This window comes from Talpa occidentalis, unplaced genomic scaffold (genome assembly GCF_014898055.3).
Source record: "Talpa occidentalis isolate TD23 unplaced genomic scaffold, MPIMG_talOcc4v2.1 talOcc4.4, whole genome shotgun sequence".
Taxonomy (NCBI): domain Eukaryota; kingdom Metazoa; phylum Chordata; class Mammalia; order Eulipotyphla; family Talpidae; genus Talpa; species Talpa occidentalis.
This window is the reverse complement of record NW_023604295.1, coordinates 145,767,325-145,775,097: the sequence shown is the minus strand read 5'-3', so window position 1 is coordinate 145,775,097 and position 7,773 is coordinate 145,767,325.

The window sequence follows — 7,773 nt, the reverse complement described above, 5'->3', positions numbered from 1 at the left end:
GAGCGTGCCGCTCCCTGTTTGGGGGCGCTCAGAAGGAAGGCATTTCATGATGCTCCTCAGGGCCGGCCCGCCCGCTCCTCGGCCGTGTGACCTCGGCAGGTCACTTTCGCTCCCTGGGCCTCAGTTAACTGGGAGGTCAGACTTGACTGTTTCCAGAAGCCAGAACACCCTGGTTCTGCGGTCTCCTCCTCTCGGCTGCTGGCCTCAGCCCGGAGAGGCAGCCGTGCTGGGGAGTCCCCGCTGTGTTCCCTGAGCAGAGCTGAGGCCCCCACCTCCGGGCCCTGAGCCCCTCCCTCCACGTCGCCCACTCCTGCCTTCCGCCCCGGGCGCCACCCAGCCCTCGGTCCCAGGCATGGCGTGGGGCCCCCACACACCTGGCCTGGCCCCGTTCCCATGTGTCACCGAGCCGGCCCCGCCCCCTTGGCGGTCCGCCCCACCGTGCCCACATCGCCTGATCCGCTCCCTTCGCTCGTCTGAGCCCAGCCCTGCAGGTCACACAGGGGCACCCTCCCTGCCAGGTGGGGCGAGTGGGAAGGCTGAGGGAGGATGGGGTGGGCACGCAGCCCACAGAGACTCCTGGCTCTGTCCCCCCCACCAACTGCTGTCCCCTGCAGGCCCTCCTCACTGTCGCTCACTCACCATCCACTCACGAGCTTGCCCCCCGCCCCGCCCCAGGCCAGCTAGAGGCTCCGGGAGGTCTGAAAATGTCCTCCTTTTGCTCCTGCTCTCACCTGGCGGGCAGTGCCCAAGAGGTGAGGCTCAAACTTTCAGAGGGACGTTCAGGTCCCAACTCACCTGGCAGCCTCTCCTCCCACAGCACACCCTGTGTGCCGGGCTGGCAACTTTCCAAGCAGGATACATTTCCTCACACCACCGTGTCTTCCCATAGGCTGGTCCCTCCAGCTGGAATGCCTTTCCTTGCGCCTTCACTCAGAAGATTCCTGCTCCTATCTCAGGACCCAGCTCAACTCTTCCCGCCCAGAAAGCCCATCCCACCAGCCCTCCGCCTACCCCACCTGCCCTCTCCCAGCACCCCAGGAGTTTGGGGCCCATTTCCTGCACACCCCCAGGCTCTTCTCCCCACACAGGCAGTGTGACACGCAGCTTCTCTCCTCCCCCTGGCCTGGGAAAGCGTTTATCTGCAAAGGCATCTGACTTCCCTCCATGGGTATGTCCAAGAGTGTCTCTTAGATGACAGGGCAGCTGCCCAGCTAGCACACATATGCCCCCCGCCCTCAGAGCTGCCACCAGTGATGTCCTTGCTCTGTGACTCAGTTTCCCTTCTGTAAATGGGGGCTGGCTCATGGCAAGAGCCTCCAACCATGGGAATCGACAGTCGCAATGGAACTCGCTGGGGAGATGGCCATGGAGGGTCCACACCCCACCTTGGCCTCAGTCAGGAGCCAGCACTGCCTGTAATCCTGTCCCCGCCAGGCAGGTGAGGAAGAACGCGGTATGGCGTGTGGGCAGTACATGACACGCACACACGCCCCCTGCACACCCGCACAGGGACGCACACATATGTGTGCACACACATGCATGTACGCACAGGCACACCCCGACTTTCCGAGACCTGTTATCTGGCCGTGGACGTCGCGTTGCCCCTGAGCCCCTCGGGGACCCTGACCCTGACATCAGTCACGGCCTCGGGTTTCTCAGGGGGAGGAGCCGGCTGCGAACGTTATGGTAACACGGACGCTGAGTTCTCTGGAAATAAATGCAGGCCCTTGGTGAGTTCCCTTCGCAGGCCTATTGACAAGCTCGTGCTGTCTGTTAAATACGTCTCGCCGGCGCGCGTGGAAACCTAGGAACACGGGCACGCACAGGGAGAGGAGAGGCAGGCGGCAGCCGGCCTGCGCAGGCCGAGGGGCCGCAGAGGGAGGTGCCGAGGGACAGGTCGCAGGCGGAGGGAGCAGGCGAGCCCGACCCTGCCATGGCGGACGCCCGTGGGGCCCGTCTAGACGCCTTCCTAGCTGCTGCGCGCTCACCCAGAGATTTCGCTTCCTTTCGGGATATTGGGGTCCTTGGTCAGAGAGAGCGTCCAGGCCCGACGAGTGCTCTGCCGCGGGCCCTCCCAGACGGCCTTGGGCGCCTGCCCTGGCCAACCCCTGCATCAGCCCCTGTGCCTGGAAGGGGCACCCGCCCTTGCCAGGGAGCGGGGGCGCTGTCACGCGGCCTGAGCCTGCTGTGCAGTCCGGGTGGGGTCCTGGGCCGTGCAGGGCAGCTGCCCACAGGCCCTTCTGTGCAGGCCCCTCTCCCCGGGAGTGCGGGGGCTGCCTGGGGGCGTGCCTAAGACAAGCACCTGCCCCCCACGGCCGTGCTCCGCTCTTCCCACGCCAGCCCGTCCTCTCCCCTCAGCCCGCCGCCGAGGCTCTGGCACAGGCGGTGAGGGGTGCAGGCCCCAGCCGCCAGCGCCACGCCGGGGGCCCGGGAGGGAGCTGCCCTGTCTCGGGATTCCTCCCTCCGTGAGTCAGCGGCTTGGCCAGGCTGCCCCGACAGTGCTGGGAACCGTGGGTCCTGGCTGCCAGCCCGCCTCTGCCGTGCCCCATCTTGCTCAGGGCGGAAACCTCTCTTCCTGGGAAGGAGGGGCAAAGGCCCTGGGGTACCCTCTGATCGAAACTGCACCGGGGGCTCGGCTCGGGAGGTCCTTTCCCGCGTCGCCTCTGTCCTGCCAGGCCGTGACTGTGCAGGACGTGGCCTTCCTGCCTCTGCGCCTCCTGGGCTGAACCCCGTCCAGCTCGTGGCTCAAGGGAAAATCTGTGCACGGAGGAGAGTGACGCCCTCGGCGCTCGGCGCCCCCTGCGTGGCGTGGACCCGGGCTGTCCTGTCCTCCCGTTGAGCCTCGGCTTGCTCAGCCGGAAGGGTGGGATAAGGAGACCACACAGGGAGGTGGGTTGACTTCCACGCCGTCGCCCAGGCTCCCTGATGGTGCAGGGCCCCTTCCTGCGAGCCCTCCTGGTGCTCCCCGCCGCGGGACAGGCGGGCAGGCCGCGGGGCACTGCGGGATGTGCACGTGCGGCTTGAGGGCGGCCCCTGGCTTCCCTCTGGGAGCCTGGCTCGCCCCCCCCCCCCCCCCCGGCCCCAACCCTCCCACACAAACAGTCCTGCTTCCACCAGCAGCCTCCTTGGGACGGGCCCCAACCCTCACCGCCCACCCAGCTTCGCAGCCACGAGTCTCTGCTGGGGCTGGGCCTGGCCTGGGCAGGCGCCCTGTCCTCCCCACTCAGAAGGCTCCCAGCCCCCAGGCCTGCCCTTCCCTGCCCTCCCGGTGCCCAGGTCCCTCCTGGACTTGGGCCAAACCCCTCCTTTGACCTGCTGCCCCTCGTCTCCAGGGGCCGGTGGACTGAGAGGGAGGTGTGTGAGCCTGTTCCGCAGCTGGAGCTCCCTGGGGGAGTGCTCGCACCGCGGGGGGCGGGGGGAGGGTGGGCAGCTGAATCCCAGAGGTTACTTATTAGCTCAAAAATAACAGGTGTGTCCCCGGCCCTTTCAAGCCCGGGTTTCCTCATCTGAGCACTGAGACTGTGAGCCGCCCACCGCTGGCAGGAGCTCAGCCCGGAGTCAGGCCTCCTCCCTCTCCTGGCACCCCCACACCTGGCGCCCCACACCGGGGCTCCGGGAGCGACACGGCTATGGGGGTGGCCAGTGGGGACTGGCAGGCGTGCGGCCACCCCACGCACACAGGAGGGACTGGCAAAGGGGCCCGAGGGGCCTGGAGCTCCAGCCCCACCCTGCACACTCAGCCCTGCACGGCTCCTGGGCTCAGCTTTTGAGCAGCCTCCAGCAGCCGCTCGCAGCGCGGGGGGGACGCGCTTCCAGGGGTTGCACTTGACGGCCACCAGGACTCTGGCCCTGCGCTGGTGTCTGCTCGCCACTGACCCTGACCGCGACCTGGGGCCAGTCCCTTCCTTCCCTGGGACTCGCTCCGTCAGCTGGACAGTGGGGTGGTGGCAGGGGGTCCCCTCAGCGCTAGTGTTCTGAGACTCTGAGATTAAAACACAGGCTCCTGCAGTTCCGAATGCAGGTCGCTAGCGTTTCCCTCTGACGTGTCCGAGGAGTGAGGCTGAGTGGGGGACGGCACAGTGACTGCTGCGTAATGGCTGACGCATCATTGGTTTATGCATTTGCTTAGGCCACTGGCCATTTGTTTGTCTGATTATCTAGGGTTCTGGGCCAACGTGGCAGATCAGAGGGGCCTACAGCCGCTTCCTCCCTCTCTGCACTGAGAGCCAGCTTCCCTTTCCCCGTCCCGGATTCCGGCCTGGCCTCCCACTGCTTTGACCAACCAGCCTCTGCCTCTTCCTGCTGGAAGCCGCTGCCATATCGTGAGGGAGCCCAAGGGGCCAGGCGGAGAGCCCGGGTGGGGGAGGATCTGTCTTCCTGGGCGTCCTGCCAACGGTCACACCCGCGTGCAACGCCATGGTCAGCTGTCTGGGGAGTGTGTCCCTCAGCCCTGGTCAAGCTGTCCCAGGGGAGGCCATTTGGAGCAGAGATGTGCTGTCCAAGGGGCCCTGTGTGCGGTGTGGTTCGAGCGCCGCTGCCTGAAGCGCTGTGTGGGGACAGCGTGCCGGGCAGAGCAGCGCCGGGTGTGGAGACAGTTCCCGGGAGTGCAGCCCAAGCGCGGGCGCTGCTCGCCAGCAGACCCAGAGCAGTGGTGGCTACAGAATATGGCTTTTTCGGGCGGGACCTTAGGCAGCAGGGAGGAGGAGCAGCGCGAGAGGAGCAAGGCCAGTGAGATGTGTCCCGAGCGGCCCACGCTGCGGCCTTTGGTGCTAGATCCCGCCCCGACCTTGTGTGAAGCCCCGCGGGCGGCATCTCACAATTGTCTGAGGGACGGAAGAGAGAGAGGCGCTGGGCCCCGGGCGCCACCTCCCACTGCTGGGGTGACCCGTGGCATGTGACCCCTAACTCTTCTGGAAAGTGTGTGTTTGACTGCCCGCCTGAGGGTGCCCCATGGTGGACGTGAGAAACGTCCCAGGTAGCAGGAGGACGTGCCTGGTCTGGGCCGAAGGTGAGATGCTGTCAAACGAAGTGGACAAAATCTGCCTGGAATCAGGTGAGGACTCGGGAACGGAGGTGGCCACAGGAAGTGGCCAGGATGACCTGAGAACCTGGCCGTGTCGTGCCCCTCGGCACTTGGGCAGCGGCCACTCCACGAGCTGTCAGACCACCTTATTCTGGGGTGTGAATCTCAACCACCTGCAATCTTTGGTTCAGAGCTTGAAAGCGAGTCCGTTCCAGGACCCGGGGGCACCAGCTGTGGTGTCCTTGAGATGGTGGCTCTGGGGGAGGCTCGAACAGCGCTGCCCAACTTTTGCCAGCAGCTCCATCCTTTCACTAGAAAAGTCCCAGAGGCTTTGTTCATCTGCCTGGCCTACATCATTCACACAAACAACAGAAGTGTAGGGAATCTTCCAGAAGAAAATACATGCGATGAATCTCGACAATTTTGAGCTCCACCGCGTGCTCCGTTGCAGTGTTCTAGATTCTGCTGGAAGCCGGAAACCCACAGAAAAGACAACCTCCCAGATGACGGGGCTGGTCTGGGATTCAGAAAACGATGTCCCCGTTCTCTGGCCCTAGTGACTTGGAGCCTCCCGGTGCCCTGCTCACGAGTCCTCCCCTGACTCCAGGCAGATTTTGTTCACTTCACTGACCGCGTCCCTCTAGGGATGTTGCCAAGTCCCCAGAATCTGGGGGCAGAAAGGGGCCTCTGAGGGACGCCGCGCTTCCTTGCTCATTTCAAAAACGTGGGCACGGCCTCTCTCTTCCCAATCCTTTGAGTGGGTGTAAAGGCACTACCCATGCAGGAAAGCCCCGTGCTCCGGGAGGACATCCTGCAAGGACGCCGTGAGCAGCTCTAAGAGAAGGCCGGCGCTGGCAGCGCGTCTCTGGTGGATTCCCTACGGAGCGAGGAGGACTCGATGACTCTGTTGCTGGGGTGGAGGGAGCATCGGGGATTGGGCAGTTCTGCTTCAGGATGCTTGACCTTGACCATGTGCGAGGTTGCAGAGGAGAGCTTGGTCCCCTGCACCCTGAATCACTTCAAAGGAGGAGGCCATGGGCAGGCCACGGTGTGGGGTCAAGGCCGTGCCCTCGGAGGGGTGGCTGAGACAGGAACGCTGCTCCAGAGGGGAGGGGTTCTGGCTGCTCCTGCATGACTTCACACTCCCGATTACTCAGCTGACCTTGAGCAATCATTGCACCTGTCTGAGCCTCAGTTTCCTCATATGTGATGGGGGAGGCAGGCCCCGCCCTGCCTGTTTCATTGACCTCAGCCAGACCTTAGGTGTGTGCTCTGACTCAAGCCAGGGCGGGGCGGGGCTGCTGGGGGCAGGAGCGTGGGGCAGGGGCTGGCGTCGGAGCTCACGCCGGCAGCCTCTCCCGCCTCTCCTCTGCTTCTCTCGGTGTGTGTTTCTTCTCCCGGGCAGGGTCACAGCTGCGGGCTGCCCCCAACTCCTGGAACCCCACAGACGGCAACCAAGAGGGCAGAACCCTGCCAGCTCTAGGTGGAAAAATCCCGATCAACCACCAGAGCCGGTGTGTGGGTGGGGAAGGTGGGGACTCTGATTGGTCCCCTGGGGTCATGTGCCCACACTTGGCCCTGTGAAGGGACCAGGGCAGTGGGGCGCTGTGATTGGCTCACTTGGGGAACAGCTCGCCCCGGGAGGCCCCAGGTGGCAGCACTCCGAGAACCACCTGTCTGGGGAGCAGTGGAGACTCGTCGGCTCGATGCCCTCTGAACCGGGAGGTGGAGGGACCTGTAAGGGGTCGTCAGTGTTTCTTTATTGAAAAAGCTCTAAATCTGTTTTTCTCCTGCTTCACTGCGCTGTGGGGGACCTAGAGGGGTCGCCACGACGGACATCACAGCCGGCACTGGGCGCCTTTGACCCCCTCTGCCAAGTCCCCCAGGCCCCTCGCCCACCCTGCCTCTGGTGGCCGCCGGCCTGCGCTCTTCCTGGGCCGTCGGTGCGCGGGTGGCTGGACCCCGTCCTCCGCGGACTTCGTCCCTAAGGCCTCGGAGGCCGCCGTGGGGCTGCACGTGCCGGGGTTTCCCCGCGCTCGCGGCTCGGTGTAGTCCATCACCTGGACACCAGCTCCTTTGGCCTTCACGGCACACCTTGCCGTCGTGAATGAGGCTGCCGTGGAGGGGGCGGAGAGCTTCAGGGTAGAGATTGCGGTGCCTTTAGGTAGACGTGGACAGCTGGTCCTACCCTCTGTTGGTTTCTGCGGAGCTGCCTGCGGGTGCCACAGGGGCTGGTCATGCGCCTCAGCTGTGGGCCCTGGGCCAAGCCCCGGCTCCACTCTGCGTGGCTTGGCTGAGGATGATGGGAACTCGGCTTCTTACTCGTTGAGAAAGTCCCGACGCCTTATGGATCAAGGTCCTCCCATCTGAAGCAGAGAGCACGGGAGGAGCTCCCCTGAGTTGCCCCGGCCCTGGCCCCTTGGCGCTAGGTTCAGCCTCTCTTTGCTGAGCCGGGTCTTGGCCATGCCCACGGGTCTGTGGGCATGAAGTTCTGTGCCCTGTGAGGGTCTCGAGAGACAGGGCGGGTCCTTGTGGCCAGCCCTGAGAGGCTGGACAACCACAGTACAAAGGGGTGAGTGCTTAGGAGCTGGTGGGTGAAGGAGAGAGCAGCAGGGACGCAGGAGGCCTCAAGGGGCCTGATCTGGGGTCTCGGGAACACACTGGGAGCTCAGCAAACCTCGCAGGTATAATGCACTCTCCCTGCTGGCAGCGGTGGGGGTAAGGACCTGGGGGGCACGGGGAGAGCCTCT